General features: G+C 32.6%; 1 pseudogene; it reads right to left on the reverse strand.

The window, feature by feature from the left end:
- Nucleotides 1–2,509: 2,509 nt before the first annotated feature.
- LOC107961917 (probable leucine-rich repeat receptor-like protein kinase At5g63930) lies at nt 2,510–6,622 on the reverse strand (annotated as a pseudogene).
- Between the last annotated feature and the right edge of the window lie 9,384 nt (nt 6,623–16,006).

The raw sequence follows: 16,006 nt of genomic DNA on the forward strand, positions 1-16,006 counted from the left end.
CTTGATAAGAAGGCAATTCCTGGCATCTTCGTGGGATATAGTTCAGTTTCAAAAGCCTACAAGGTTTATCATCCTCAAACCGAAAAATTGATAATTAGCCGAGATGTACATTTCAACAAGGACGAGCAGTGGGATTGGATGATTTCACAGAAAAAAGAGATGTCTCAAGAACCGAAAGGTTTTTTCGAAACAACCGACGAATGGATGAATGAGTTAGAAGATGATCCTCCAGTTAGAGGTACAAGGCTACTTTCAGATATCTATCAAAGATGCAATGTGGCAGTTTGCGAACCAGCCAGCCATGATGATGCATTAAAAGATCCAAAATGGAGGAAAGCAATGGAGGAAGAGATGACAATGATTAACAAAAATGAGACATGGGAGCTGGTAGAAAAGCCTGAAGAGAGAAAAGTTATTGGGGTCAAATGGGTGTTCCGAACAAAGCTTAATGCCGACAGCTCCGTCAACAAATACAAAGCAAGGCTCGTCGTTAAAGGGTATGCTCAAATTTATGGTGTTGATTATTCTGATACGTTTGCTCCTGTTGCAAGATTAGATACGATCAGATTGTTGCTTGCAATATCGGCACAAAAAGGCTGGAAAGTGTTCCAATTAGATGTCAAATCAGCGTTTTTGAATGGCGAATTACAAGAAGAAATATACGTGGAGCAACCTGAGGGATTTGTGAAGCAAGGCGAAGAAGAAAAAGTTTACCTGCTCAAAAAGGCTCTCTATGGCCTAAAACAAGCTCCAAGAGCTTGGTACAGCAAGATCGATGCTCATTTGTTAAGTCTTGGCTTTGTTAAAAGCTTCTCAGAATCCACTCTTTATGTGAAACATAAAGAAGTAGATACTCTCATTGTGTCACTATATGTTGATGATCTTTTGGTGACAGGAAATAATACAAGGCTGGTTGAGAAATTTAAACAAGAAATGATGCAAGTGTTTGAAATGACAGATCTTGGTCTTATGACTTTTTTCCTTGGAATAGAGATCAAGCAATGTAAGAACAAGGTGCTGATATGTCAGGAAAAATATGCAAAAGAAATTTTGAAGAAATTCCAGATGGATGAATGTAAAGCCATGAGCACACCAATGAATCAAAAGGAGAAGCTGATGAAAGAAGATGGAGCCGATAAAGTTGATGAAGGATACTATAGAAGCTTGATTGGATGTCTAATGTATCTCACTGCAACAAGGCCCGACATCATGTTTGCTGTAAGTATTTTATCTCGTTTTATGCATTGTGCTAGTGAAATGCATTTGAGAGCAGCAAAAAGAATATTGAGGTATATCAAAGGTACTGTTGATTACGGTGTCAAGTTTGAGATGTGCCAAAACTTCAAGTTGTATGGGTTCTCGGATAGTGACTGGGCTGGATCTTTTGATGATATGAAAAGTACGTCAGGATATTGTTTCAGCCTAGGTTCTGGAATTTTCTCATGGTCTTCAAAAAAACAAGAGATTGTAGCTCAATCCACTGCAGAAGCAGAGTTCATTGCAGCAACTGCAGCAGCTAATCAAGTGTTATGGCTGAAAAAGATAATGTGTGACTTGCATATGGAGCAGAAAAACGATACTGAGATTTTTGTTGACAATCAAGCAGCTATTGCAATCTCAAACAATCCAGTGTTCCATGGGAAGACCAAGCATTTCAACATCAAACTTTACTTCTTGAGGGAAGTACAACAGAATGGTGAAGTTACTTTGGTTTACTGCAAGTCTGAAGAACAACTAGCAGACTTATTTACAAAGTCACTTCCAGCCAACATGTTCGAGTATCTAAGGCAGAGAATTGGAGTTTGCAGTTCCTTAACCAAGGAGGAGTGTTAGTTATTTGCTTAAGGAACGTTAGTTTGATTTCTTGTTTATTTGAAATTCAATAAATTTGTTTCACAGTTAGAGCATATCCCTATTTTGAAGGGAATTGTTAGTATTCTGATTCTCAGAATTGATATTTTTGGAAACAACCTACGTTGTAACTCAGCTATTTAAAGGGCTGAATACTGAATAACTAAAATATATATATAAATAAAAACTATTCTCTGCAGTTTCTTCTCTGTTAAAGCTTTAAACTCTTTCTTGTATTGCTGCAACTGCATTTTTATTATTTTTTATTCCATTTTCTTCATTTGAATCTTACAAATTTAAACAAAATTCTGCAATTTTTCATAACAGCTAACAAAATAGAAAGAATCAATTCACATTATCATTAAAATCGAAAAAAAAAAAAAACCTTTGATGTGATTTTGGTGGCATACCATGTGGTGATCCAACTATTTGTGGCTATAAATTTACATGTATAAAGCATTATTTAATGGCTAACATAGCAAAAGTTGCTTTCCATTGCTACTCAATGCTTATCAATATACATTGAAATTGGAATAAATGGATGGTACAAAGGAGGGTTAGTGAAAGTGGCATGTCTCCTTGTATGATGACAAGTTGACCTCTCAACAATCCATTTCTTCAGAAATTATGTCATATTACTTCAGAAATGGAGTGAAAATAAACAAAAATATTGTTGGCAAAATAAGATTAGTAAAGACTGCAAGAAGAGCAATGATGAAGTTCCACGAGGGAATTTACAAGACGGTCTGCTACATATGTTCTACAAAGCAGAACTGTAAATTGATTATCCTGGTACCCTACAATATCAGCTTCTTTATCCAAGTCAATCGGTTTCGTGACTAGGGGAGGTATCGAAGTGGCATTCACGCCTGTTGGACTCGATGAGCATCGAAACTACTTCTGGCATTGTTGGTCTATCGGAAGGAGACATGCTGGTGCATATCAAAGCAATTTTCAACACTGTTATCATATGCGAGATGGTAGTCTCATCTTGTTGATTCAATCGAGTATCGAGTATTCCAGGTGACAACGACTGATCTCTAATGTAATTTCTCACCCATGTTACGAGATCACCGCCTTGGTCTAGTGGTTGTACCGGTGTTTTGCCGGTCAGCAATTCAAGTAGGACAACACCGTAGCTATAGATGTCACATTTTTCGGTCACTTTCATGGTATATGCATATTCTGCATTTAAAAGAAACACAAAAGATTTTAAACTTGAAACAAATGATCTGAAAATGAAAGGCTTGAAAGAAGAGATCAACTTACCTGGTGCAATATAACCATAAGAACCTGCAATTGCAGACATTGACTTGGATTGTGGCATGTCGATGACTTTTGCTAGTCCAAAGTCACCAACATGAGCTTCAAACTTTTCATCAAGCAATATGTTATTGGACTTAATATCACGGTGAAAAATTCTAGGCTTGCAATAATGATGCAAATATGCAAGACCTTGGGCAGCCCCTAAAGCAATCAGGAACCTTGTTCTCCAATCAAGATTGCAAGATGCTCCATGAAGCAGCTCTCCCAAACTGCCTCTTGACATGTATTCATAAAGTAGAAGATTGGAACCTTGGTGGTAGCAGAAACCATAAAGCTTCACAATATTCCGATGCCGGATGTTCCCCAGGGTTAGAATTTCGGCACGGAAGCTGTTGTCGACATTGTTATTTCCCTCCCTGTTGGATGCAAGCTTCTTAACAGCAATGACATGGCCACTAGGTAAGACAGCTTTATATACAGTTCCACATGCTCCCCTGCCAACAACAAAGCTCTCATCAAAATTGTCAGTGGCTTCAAGCAAGTCCTGGAAAGTGAACCCTTCCTTTGGTGAAAAGTAAATGTCCGAAACTCGAGCAGTAGAAGGTTTTTCTTGCAATGGAGCAACTATTTCAACTGGTCGTCTCATGAAATATAAAATAACTACTATTAAAACAAGGGAAACTCCACCAATGGCTGCTGCAACTATGGCCACAACCTTGCCTAGCCCAGTACCTTTATCTTTTGCATTGGGCTGAAGCGAGAGGGAAGATGGAGTTGGATTACAACCACCGAGAGGTCCACCACAGAGACCATTGTTCTCAATAAAGCTGCTGACGGCCATGTTGTCGAGGCGCGGTAAAGAAGGTATGGGCCCTGTTAAGTCATTATAAGAGAAGTTGCATCCAAGTAAGCTTGATAGATTGGCAAAAGAACCTTGGATTTGACCGCTTAAATGATTGTTATTAAGCACAAGGTACTCCAGTAAAACAATATTCCCAAGCTCAGAAGGGATTGCTCCAGAGAGATTGTTGTAGCTGAGATTCAATGCAATCTGCAAGCTGGAGAGTGCACCTAGTTGAGCTGGTATATTGCCATTCAATGAGTTGCCTCCCATTTGTAACTCAGTCAAACGCAAGAGATTCCCCATTGCTGGAGGGATTGTCCCTGACAGACTATTGTCTGAAAGCTTGAGAAGCTCCAACTGAGAAAGTGTTCCCACTTCACCAGGCAAATTTTCCATAAATCTGTTCCGGCTGAGATCGAGTCGTTGAAGCATTTTGCAATTAAAAATCTCAGGTGGTATCCTTCCAGTGAGGTTGTTTGATGAGATGTTGAAGATTGCCAACCGGGAAAGATTACCAATCTCTCTAGGCAACTCTGATGTAAAGTAGTTGTATGAAAGCTGAAGCCTTTGCAAGCTTCTACAGTTTCCAATCTCTGGAGGAATTGGCCCATTGAACTTGTTCTGCCCCAGGTCAACTGCTGACAGATTCACCAATTTGCAAAGATCTGATGGAAGACTTCCTGTAAGACTGTTTCCAACTAAAAGAAGTTGAACCAGTGATTTGCAGTTTGTAATACCGGATGGGATGCCCCCACTAAGCTTGTTTAACCCCAGGTTGAGAAAGATGAGGTTTGAATTCCTGCAAAGATGGCGAGGGATCCTTCCCATCAGTTGATTGTCTGATAAATCAAGCACCCAAAGTGGGCTATAGGCCCCAAGTTTTTGAGGAATGCCCCCACTGAGTTTGTTGTCAAACAGCTGAAACATGATGAGTTCTGTCAAATACTGAAATCCCATAGGAATGGGACCAGTGAGATAGTTTATGGAGAGATCAAGCTTTGTCAAATTCTTCAAGGTGGTAAGCTCAACAGGGATAACACCTGTAAGCTGGTTCTCAAAAGATAAAGCAAACTCAACCCTTTTATCTTACTCAACTCAACTGGTATTTCTCCACTCAACATATTCTCTGAAAAATCAATTTGTTCTGCAAATGAAAGATTCCCAATCTCCTTTGGGATTGTTCCATTCAATTGGTTTCTGTACAGGTACAACTTTGTGAGATTTATAAGGTTCCCAAGCTCTTTGGGCACCCTTCCAACAAACTTGTTGTCATACAAAGCAAGAATACTCAAGTTTGTACAATTGCTAAGCTCCACAGGAATTAACCCAGAGAGTTGATTCTCCCAAAGGATTAATTCTTTCAAGTTCTTAAGCTTTCCGATCTCTTTCGGTAGCTCGCCGGTCAGTGCATTTTGAGCAAGACCAAGATACTCCAAGCTCTCACATGAACCTATAATTGAAGGTAAACCTCCAGTCAACAAGTTCTGCCCTGCTCGGAAACTTGTTAGTCTCTTGAGGTTCCCAAGAGAGCTTGGCAAGGATCCACTGATATTGTTGCTATATGCAAGAAATTGTGACAAAGAAGAAAGGTTCCCAATCTCATCAGGGAAAGGCCCTAATAATCTGTTGTTGTATATGTTCAGAGTTGTCAAAAAAGAAAGGGTGCCTAGTTCTTTAGGGATTTGAGCTTCAAACTTATTGTCATTGAGATTGAGAACCTCCAGACTTGAACAATTTCCAATCTCTTTAGGAATATCCCTTGACAACCCATTGAAGGAAAGATCAAGGGTAGTCAAATGAACCAACCCACCAATGCTTGGAGACAAAAAACCAGACAGGTTCAGTGCACTCAAATTAAGAGACTGGACGACAGGGTTGTAAACATCAATGGTGCTGCAATTCACACCTTTCCACCCACAAGGAGTTGGATCATTAGGGTCCCAATTACCCAGATGATTAAACTTGTCACCAAGATTACTCTTAATATCAAGAAGGTACTGACCCTCTGAGTTAAGCCCTTTGGATTGATGAATCAAAAGGACATGAATAACAATAAAAACAATGACCAGTCTACATAACGATGATCTCCCCATATCCAAAAATTGCATCCCCATGAATGATAGAAAGTCTTAAAGGCTGAAATCACTCAAACCAAATCCCAGCTATGAATCTACCCCCATGATCATCAAGTTCCCAGAAGACCCAACCTGAAGTTAAAAGGAGAGTTTCAAACTATCAATATATATATAACATGAATAGAATAGAAAACAAGTAATAAACAGGAAACAACTCTATACACCATAAACTATAGAACAACAAAAAGAAAACATACATACCTGTATATATTTCCAAGAAAATTTTCTCAGTTTCCCAGAAAATAGTATAGGAAGAAATCTATGGACTCAAATTCCAATAAACTAAACTGTTTTCTTCTTATGGTAGGATTATGGTAAAAGAAACTAAAGAAAAAGCCAATTGGTATATGCAACAGAATGATTTTTAAGACAAAACCTTTTTGCTTGATATTGGATGCGAAGGAAATATAGAAAGAAATGGCCGACAAAGCATGACCATGTTCTTCTTCCTTTTTTTCCCCCCCCCCCGTCTTCTCTCTCTCATTCCATCTCTTTGCATTATAGCTTTTAGTGCTTCAAAAAAGTTAAAACTGGAAAGTCTCTTGTATTTTTTTAAAGTCTTTTTCTTTCAGGATTTTATACTTTTATTCCTTTTTCTTTTTTCTCACAACTGAAAAGTAATTTTTTATGGATTTCAGTGCACACTGTGCCGTTAACTAGCCAGTTTCCAGTTTTCCTATAATTTCTATATTATCGAGCTAAAAATATTAGTTGAACTCATCAACTTATAAATAAGAAGATAATGTATTTTAATTTATTTAAATTCACTTGTTATTGCATTAACAATAATAACCATATCAATTGTATTAATACTCAATAAGCAGTATTGGTACTTTCTTAATAATTATTTCATTGGTGATGGTTCAATTTAAAGCCTAGAACAGGAATTGCATTTTTAAGGCATCAACTTGCTTACAATAGAAAAAAGAAAAGAGTTTACTAAACTAATGGCTTAAATTGTCGGTAATCTTCCTTATTAAATGAAACAAAATACACTGTGAATTTAGACTTAATATATTATCACAGCAATAAAATTAACTAAAAATCTTATACCACCAAATTAAAACATAAATGTGTATTTAAGAATAACTTATAACACAATGAGATGTATGGCTTGAAAAATAATAATTATCTATGAAATATGTATGATATTAAAGTTTTTTAAAAAATAGATTTAATTGTTGATTATTTTACACTTATCAATCTTGAGTATGTGTTGAGTTAATTTGTAACACCAACTCAATCAAATACGTTACTAATATGTACAGTTGATGGAAGTAATAAAGTGTGCATAATTAAAATTAAAATGTATAACAATATCAAAATACAATTTTAATTGAGTAATAAATTAAAGGTTTTACTAATTCAAATCTCACTTTATTGATTTTTTTAAATGAAAAAATTACGGAAGGTTTTTCTAATTCAGGTTATTTCCATAATATAACAAATGAGTTGGTAACCCCATTGAGGGTGGCACCAACTCAATTAAACACTTATACCATAGATTTACCATTAAGACTTGACATAATCATAAAATTGAGATTTTAGATTTAGAAATAATCAATTCGGTATTATCATAATTAATCCTGATAGTAACTATTGATATATAATTTGTTTGTTTTTATTTAAAAAGAACAATAACAAGCAACTATTGAATGCAATGATAAGACATATTACATTTTTAAACGGATGTGTGGTATTATTAAAAAAAACAACCATAAACCCCAAACATAAACTTTCAACTAAATATTAAAAGTATTTATAAACAGAGAGAGTAGAGATAACATTATAGGAAGATCCTATAAAATATATAATCATAGGCTCATGTGCAATTAATTCCATTTTCTTAAAATAAAAATTATTGTATCTAATATATTATTGTTATAAAACTAAAAAAAGAAATTAAATATTAATTACAAAATCCTTTTTGTAAATATCATTTTAATCAATATTACTAAACAGTGGACTAACATTTTCTTAAATTTAGTTGCTTATGATTGCCTGAAACCATCTCCTATGTTTCCCTCCTTTCTTTCTCATTATAAATATATAATATATATTAAATCATAGCACACCACACTATTAATTGCAAAGAAAAATTCTTAATACAAAACTATTTAATAAATATATTTATAAAAAATATATAAATAATAAATAAAATTTTGGTGAGATAGTAAGTGTAAATGTTAAAAAATTTAAAATTTTAGATTCAGTGAATATTTTTCTTTTATTTTTTATATAACATGACAAAATTTTTCAAAATAATATATTTTATTTTATAAAAGATATTTTATCATTATCCGATTAAGTTGGTGTCTAATTAATTCGTAATAAATTTTTTTATAAAAATGATAATTCTAATTCAAACTATTTTTTTTAAATAACCTCGTGAATAAATCACAATTTAAAATTCATATAATATATGTGAAAAAGTAATTTATTATCTATGCTACTTTAATTTATTTTTAATTTTGAATGGTATATTTTGACTGATGTGATGTAGGTGGAGCATGTCGGATTGGGTCATACAGTTCTAATCTCCTACGACTCATGTCCTCTGAAATCAAAATGACCTGTAATTATATGTGTTTGACGCACTTCATCGCCTCAGCCAAACCATAATGCTAATGCACCTAATTTTCTTCACTAAAACCTCCTATAGAATATATTCTTGTATTCCTAAATTACCCTTTTACTTTTACTTTTAATTTTGTTTTACTTTTTATTTAAAATTTTAATTTAATATAATAAACCTTTTTTTTAATTTGAGTTAATTTTAAATATGTAATTCTCTAAATAATAAAAATACTTTGTGATATATTATAATAATTTATTATACAAATATATTAAGAATCATGAGAGAACCCTTTTCGAATGTTGCATGTTGATTAGGGGTGAGCATTCGATCGAATCGAATCGAAAATTTTCGAGTTAATCGAGTTTTCGAATCTCATTTTATCATCCTAACTTTATTTAAAGTTTTCTCGAATCGAGTCGAGTGAGATAGAATTCGAATCGAATCGAATATATTTGTTCGAGTTAAATTTTAAAAAATACTTTTGGGTTCTCGTAACTATTGTCACCCATCGTAATAAAATTTGTCCACCTTAATCAAATTTTTTATTAACTTTCATCACCTCATAATTTATTTATTAATTTTTTATATACTGGTTAGCTTCTTTGCTTACTTAGTTGTTTCAATTATTTTCAGATTCTTGTCACTATGTATTTTGGAATTAAAAAATATATTAAATGTAAAAATATGATTTTCTAATAAAATTTATTTTAAAAATAAAATGTGAAATTGATATCAATATAAAATTTTGACACGAATACTTTATGGCATAATTAATAATTCAATTTTAATATAAATATTCAATATGACTAAACAATTCAATAATATAAATAATATACAATGTGAAATTTAATTTAATAATATAAATAGTAGATATAAATAAAATTATTACTATTTATGTTTAGTGATTTTTTTTGAGTAATTTTGATTTTTTATTTGAGAGTAAACGGTGAGAAGTAAAAGTTTAGGGGGAAAATAAAAAGTTTTGGGGAATAAAAGTTTGAGGGAATGTAAATAGGGGGAGTAAAATTTTGGAGGGAAAATATTAAAAAAATTAGAGGGGGGAGGGTTTGGGGTAGATGGGAGGTGAGATGGGAAGGGAATAAAAGTTTTAGGGGAAAAGTGGGAGGGAGTAAAAATTTTGGGGGAAAATAAAAGGTTTTGAGGGTTTTTGGGAGTAAAATTTTAAGAAAAATTAAATGGGAGAGTAAAATTTTGGTGGGAAATGGATTTTGGGTAGATTGGGGGATTGGGAGGGGAGAGGAGTAAAAGTTTTGGGGGGAAAGTGGGAATGAGTAAAAGTTTTGAGGGAAAAGAAAAAAGGTTTAGGAGTTTGGGGTAAAAATGTAAAATATTATAGTTTGATATTCGAATTATTCGAGTTATTCGAATTATTCGAGTTATTCGAATTCGAAAACTCAACTCGATTCGAACTCAAAATTCGAAAAAAAATTCGAGTTGATTCGAATAACTCGATTAACTCGAATAACTCGATTCGTTTAACTCGAAATTCGAATTTTTTTCGATTTTTTCGAATCGAATCGAATTTTGCTCACCCCTAATGTTGATGCCCTGGTCCATTGCGAGTTTAAGAGCATAAAATTTTGCCTTGAATTTAGCTATAAATAGACACTCGATGTATGAGAGAGGGATCGCAATTGTTGTAAGAACTTGACTAGATCCATCTCAAATTAGGATCCTAGCTCCCCCAACCTTCCTCCTGACCTCCATTACCCCATTAAAGTTGATTTTCATAGTAAGATAGTCAGTTGGCTGCTAGATTTGTGTGGGTTGGATTTGGTTCAAGCATGGCCTAGCTTGCGTTGCTTGATATTTTGTAAGGTAAGACGATAAGAAACTTATCTACTCAATAATTGTTTTAGATTTTTTTTTCTTTCATGCAAATCTAAGTTTCTATTATACCAAATATGCTATGCTAAAAACCATGATTTTTTTTATGATTTGCTAAGGGGTATTATCGAAGCACATATCAATCTAGTCAATTAGATCTTTGGGTTGATTTAGAGAGAACTAGTCAAAACCCAACTTTAGCTAGATTTTTCTTGCATCAGGCTAGCCACCACATGCATGTAAAATACTCTTAGAACTTGAGTTTCATTTGAGGAACAATAGGTCTTTGCTAATATACCTGTTGTACGGAACCTCCTTTAACCAATCTTCACTAAAAGGTTTTAACTTTAATAGGCAAATTACAACCCTATATTTTCTTAAATAATTGACACTGATATAGTGCATTTGGTATATTAGGTAAGTTATCATTTAGTTTAATATTTCTCTGAGCAAGTTTATATTCCACTGTTTAGATTATGAAAAAAGGCTAAGTACCACATTTTTTTCTACTCAATTTACCTTTTCTATTTGTATTTTGTAAGAGACAAGTCCAAGGATCCATCGATCATTCTAAATGTTGTTACTCTTGCCATCTCCCACTTATAAGATGTGACCATCCTCCAATAAGTTTTTAGCTCTCCACAGATAGTGCCATATGCATGAAGGGATGGGCACCCAATTTTGCATGTACTAGATCTGTGTTAGGGCAGTATTTAGATTTCAAAACTATTTTCGCTAGTGATTCTAGGTTTGTAAGTAGATGCCAACGTTGTTTGGCAAGTAGGACATAATGGAATGCTTTTGTATCCCTAAACCCCATGCAACTCCTATGTTGGATCTGATGCCCTAAGTGTAGTATATTTGTTTGTACACTTGTAATTTTTTCGAACAGATTGGTTAATAAAATTATTCATGAATTACATTAATATCCTCTATATGATGTCTTCAAGTGGTTTTTGCATGTAAAGCAAAATAGAAGAAAATATTAGCTCACTGATTATCTAATATTTAACTAATACTAAGTAATATTACGTGGTCGAATCATAATACGTAAAGACAACTTATATTAGTAGACAAACCTAAACATATCCTTAGTCTAATCGAAAAAGAGAAAACCAATTGAAAGACTAATATGTCGTCTATCAAGTCCAATTGAGGAGATACTTTGTCTTAAGCATTGGAGCGGATGACTCCCAGAAGATAGAGATATAGATGTGACTGACTAGACTTATACATCGTATAAGACCCAAGTAGAATAGATCCTGAATCCGTTTATGGATTTATTCACTTGTGGCTTTCATAGTATGGCATACATTAATTCTGAGTGGATAATGAACTATGTATGCATGACTCGTATACTTTGATGTAAGGAAAAAGCCTGAATTTGAATAGATAAGAAACTGAAAGCTAGTGCGTTGGGTATACGACTTCTGCAGTATGTAGCATCATTCACAATAGTGGAATTCATAGCCCAAGAAATGGGTAAATGATATCCTCTCATTGGCGTTACATGATAAATGAAAGTTAAATTTGGTCACGAGTCATTTGTCTTTGTTATGAATAACTTAATTATTATTTGATCGTAATTGAATTTTCATGAAAGAAAATGTAATGGTTACCATGGGATAAAATAGGATCATATTGGGAGAATGAATTTATCCCAAAGAGATTAAGGATATCCTATGAGGGTAACACACTTATGGCAAGGTCATTGGATGAGCACTGATCGAGTAGCTTTTGTAATGGTATATCGTCAGAGAAAGCTCAGTCATGATATTATAGTGGAATGACTTTGTGGCTAAATAAGTTTATACTTAATAGGCGAAAAGCTGAAACTTAATTATAAATCATTTGAGCCCTAATTGACTCACTTGGTTTATCTCTACACTTACCCTCATTTTTGAGACCTTTGTTAGTTTTGTTTTGCCTTCTTTGGCTGGCCACATTGTGTAAATAGGTGTTGCGATTGCCATATTTGAACAAATCGACCTTAGCCTATTATTTCCAATAAAGATAATCTCTTTCAAACTCTTCATTTAATTTATTACGAAACTCTCTACCTTGTGCTAGCGCCTAGTTAGTAAAATATGAATTGTTAAGTTTTTCAAACTACTTTATATAAGCCCCAATATTTTATTTAAGGTCACACTTCCTACTTTATCCCCAACAACTCAACTTTACCCCTAATTTAAAAAATTTCTAAATGACTCTAGTGTGATTATTGACATTTTAATCTATTTGAATAATGTACTTACCCTCCTCTATTGTCCCCATTCGAGCGCAAAATGAATCTGCTCTCCTCCCACCACCCGTCCACTTTTATTAAACATAGGTGAATGAATTGTGATCATAGCTGCACAATGATCAAAGGTGGGAACTAGCAAGTGATCCACCTTATAATATTGGGGAAAAAATTCCACCACAATTCACTAGCTACACCCTAGTCCAACAATTCTCTGACAGTACTTTGAAAAATGTTACCTCTCTTTCATATTTACCATCTCCCTATAAAACCAAATCATAGAGCCAACAATCATTTGAAGCTTCCCTAGAACTCTACATTAGCCTTTTATCCCTTGACATTTCCTTAGCTTTTTCAAAACTCCACATTATTTCATTAAAGTCAACAAAGAAAAGCTGAGCCATAGGGGGCTCTGTGACAATGAGCGCAACAAATCCTAAGATAGATACAATGACCCGATAGTCTGGGGTGACGAAAGTAATGTTTGAGACTCTATTCCCATAAAAAAAACTTGTAAATATCTTTATTAAATATTTACGAAGTTAGTTTAGTAGTGAATTAAATTTTGGGTAGTTAAATTGCATGAATTAGGAGCTATTATGATAAAGGGACTAAATCACGTTAAAATTAAAAGTTGAATTATAAATTGAAATAAACTAAAAAGATTAAAGTAGCAATTATATCTTTGTTCTTTGAAAGTGGATAAACATGGGTTAAAAGTAATTAATATTATGTTATTATATATATTATGATTAAAGTTAGCTTTAATGTATGTATATGATAATAAGAAGAAGAAATAAAATGAAATATAATAAAAGAAATGATAAGAAAGTGGAAAGAGATGAATGCATGCAAAAAGAAAAGAAAGAAAAGAAAGAGAAGCTTACGGCAAACCAGGGGACTTTTAACCTTTCAACTTCAATTGGTTAGTCAATTTAGTTCATTTTCTTGTAACTTTTATGTTTTTTGGAATCTGGGTACCTAGGGCCAACCAACCCATGTTGCAATTTTTAATTTTTTTCAAGATTGATAATGTTACCATTGTTGATTAGTTGGAGTTGTAGAGATTAAATTGATAGATTTTTAAGTTAGAAGTGCAAAAGGGCTAATTTGTGAAATTAATTGTTGATTTTGAGCAATAGAGACTAAATTGAGAAAATTCAAAATTAAAGAGTAGAATTGGAAAATAGGGAGCTAAATTTAGCTTGAAGTAAAATTAATATAAAAATTGAGGCTAAACATGGATATTAAAATTAGTCATAGTTTAGGGACTAAATTGAGGATTATGCAAAATATAGTAGAAAAATTGAATTTTTTGTGAATTAAGTGGAATGTTATTAATTAATTATAATTATTTTATTCTGTAGCAAACGTCGTTCCGGAATCCTCGAGTAAGAAAGGGAAAGACAAGGTCGACGTTGAGTAGCTTGAAATATACGGTTTGTGTTTCTATAATCCGAACTAAATTGCGAATTATAGCATATTAAGTTGTGTATGGTAAGTAATGAAGGTGAGAACTTTTGTACATTTGGGCTGAATTGAATCAAATGATGATTAAAATGACTCAATTACGAATATCTTGAAATGTGGTATTTTTATGATTGTTGAATTGAATATATGTGTATTGAGAAAATGTGGTTACTATCAAATTGAATATATACTTATATGTGATGATATATGTCGAAACCATTTTTAAATTTGAAAAACGGTGATCGACTTTGAAAATGGAGTGGGAGTCGCCACCGATCTTTTATTGAGGTGTGACCGGTTCACCATTAAAATGATTTTTGGTCTACGAATTTCGAGAAAATAGGTTCGGGAGTCGGTTACGCACGAGGAAGGGTTAGCACCTTCGTAATGCCCAAAATTGGTACCGAATTGATTGTTTAATGCCTTAGTGTCGAGGATTTGAAAAGATTTTAAAATACGATCATTTGAAAAGAAAATTTGAATGAAACGAATCGGAGGATGAAACTCATTTATTTCAAGGAAATAGATTGTCACACTCAGTAAGTTAGAGTGTAACATTTTAAATCCGCGAAATCAAGTTTATCTCTTGACTTTTAAAACTCATGCATAAGGATATCTGATTATTTGGGTCAAATGAGAAAATCAAAACCCAGTAAGTTAGGGTTCAATTTCACAAAATTCCTAAATATCAAATATTGCCTTTATTTTAAACTCGAGATAATAGAATGTCACATCCAGTAAGTTAGGATCCAACATTTATTTTTTTTAAAGTTGTATGGTTTTACCAAAATGAATACTTGATCATCCAAATTCATCGAGAAGAATTGAAGCCCAGTAAGTTAGGGCACAATTCCATCGAGAACTTATGCACATCAAGCCTTTTTTGGGAACTATGAAATACAATGATTGTAGCGCTTTAATAAAATACAATTCTTACAAACAACATAATTGAATAGCAATATACAAAACAAATGATAAATGGCAGACTAAATTTACATTGAGGAACAATCAAGCATATAATACATCAATATTAATAATTAGATATCTAATAAATTAATAGTTACATTCCTAAAGATACTTTGATTACAAATAAAATAAATAAATAAAATAATATGAAGAAAAAACAATTTGATAATAATGCTAAAAAAAAGAAAACGTTTAAATGAATCTTTACAAAAGAATTGTAAGAAAAAAAAGAAAAAAAATCTTAGAATTAATATGTATATTTTAATTTATATAAGCAAAAATCTTAATGTAGATAATAGTATACGTATAGTAATAATATATAAAAGTCAAAATAAGTAAAGTAGAATAACAAGTTTAAAATGGATAAAATATTTGTGCATAAAAAAGGTGAAATTTCAATTTGAAATTAATAGCACATCATTGCATATACGTATGTATACTATAAATGATTTAATATGATATACACATATATATAAAAAAACTTGAGATATTATTATGACAAAAAAAGTGAAGTTAAACGTATATATATACATATATGAAATAAGAAAGTGTATAAATTGTACTAAGGCAATATAGAAATAAAATAATAATACCTAAAAACATAAAATAATATCTTATAATAGAATAAAAGGATCTATATAATAAGATTAAAAAAAATAAAAGACTAATAATAATAATAATGACCAATAAAAATAACAATAAATCAATTAATTTAATAAAAGTGGACCTATTTCGAAATCAAATAGAATTTAAAGGGCTGATTTGAAATAAATAGATAAACAAACGAATTGAGAACGGCTTAAAAT

Source organism: Gossypium hirsutum, chromosome D11, assembly GCF_007990345.1.
Source record: "Gossypium hirsutum isolate 1008001.06 chromosome D11, Gossypium_hirsutum_v2.1, whole genome shotgun sequence".
Classification (NCBI taxonomy): domain Eukaryota; kingdom Viridiplantae; phylum Streptophyta; class Magnoliopsida; order Malvales; family Malvaceae; genus Gossypium; species Gossypium hirsutum.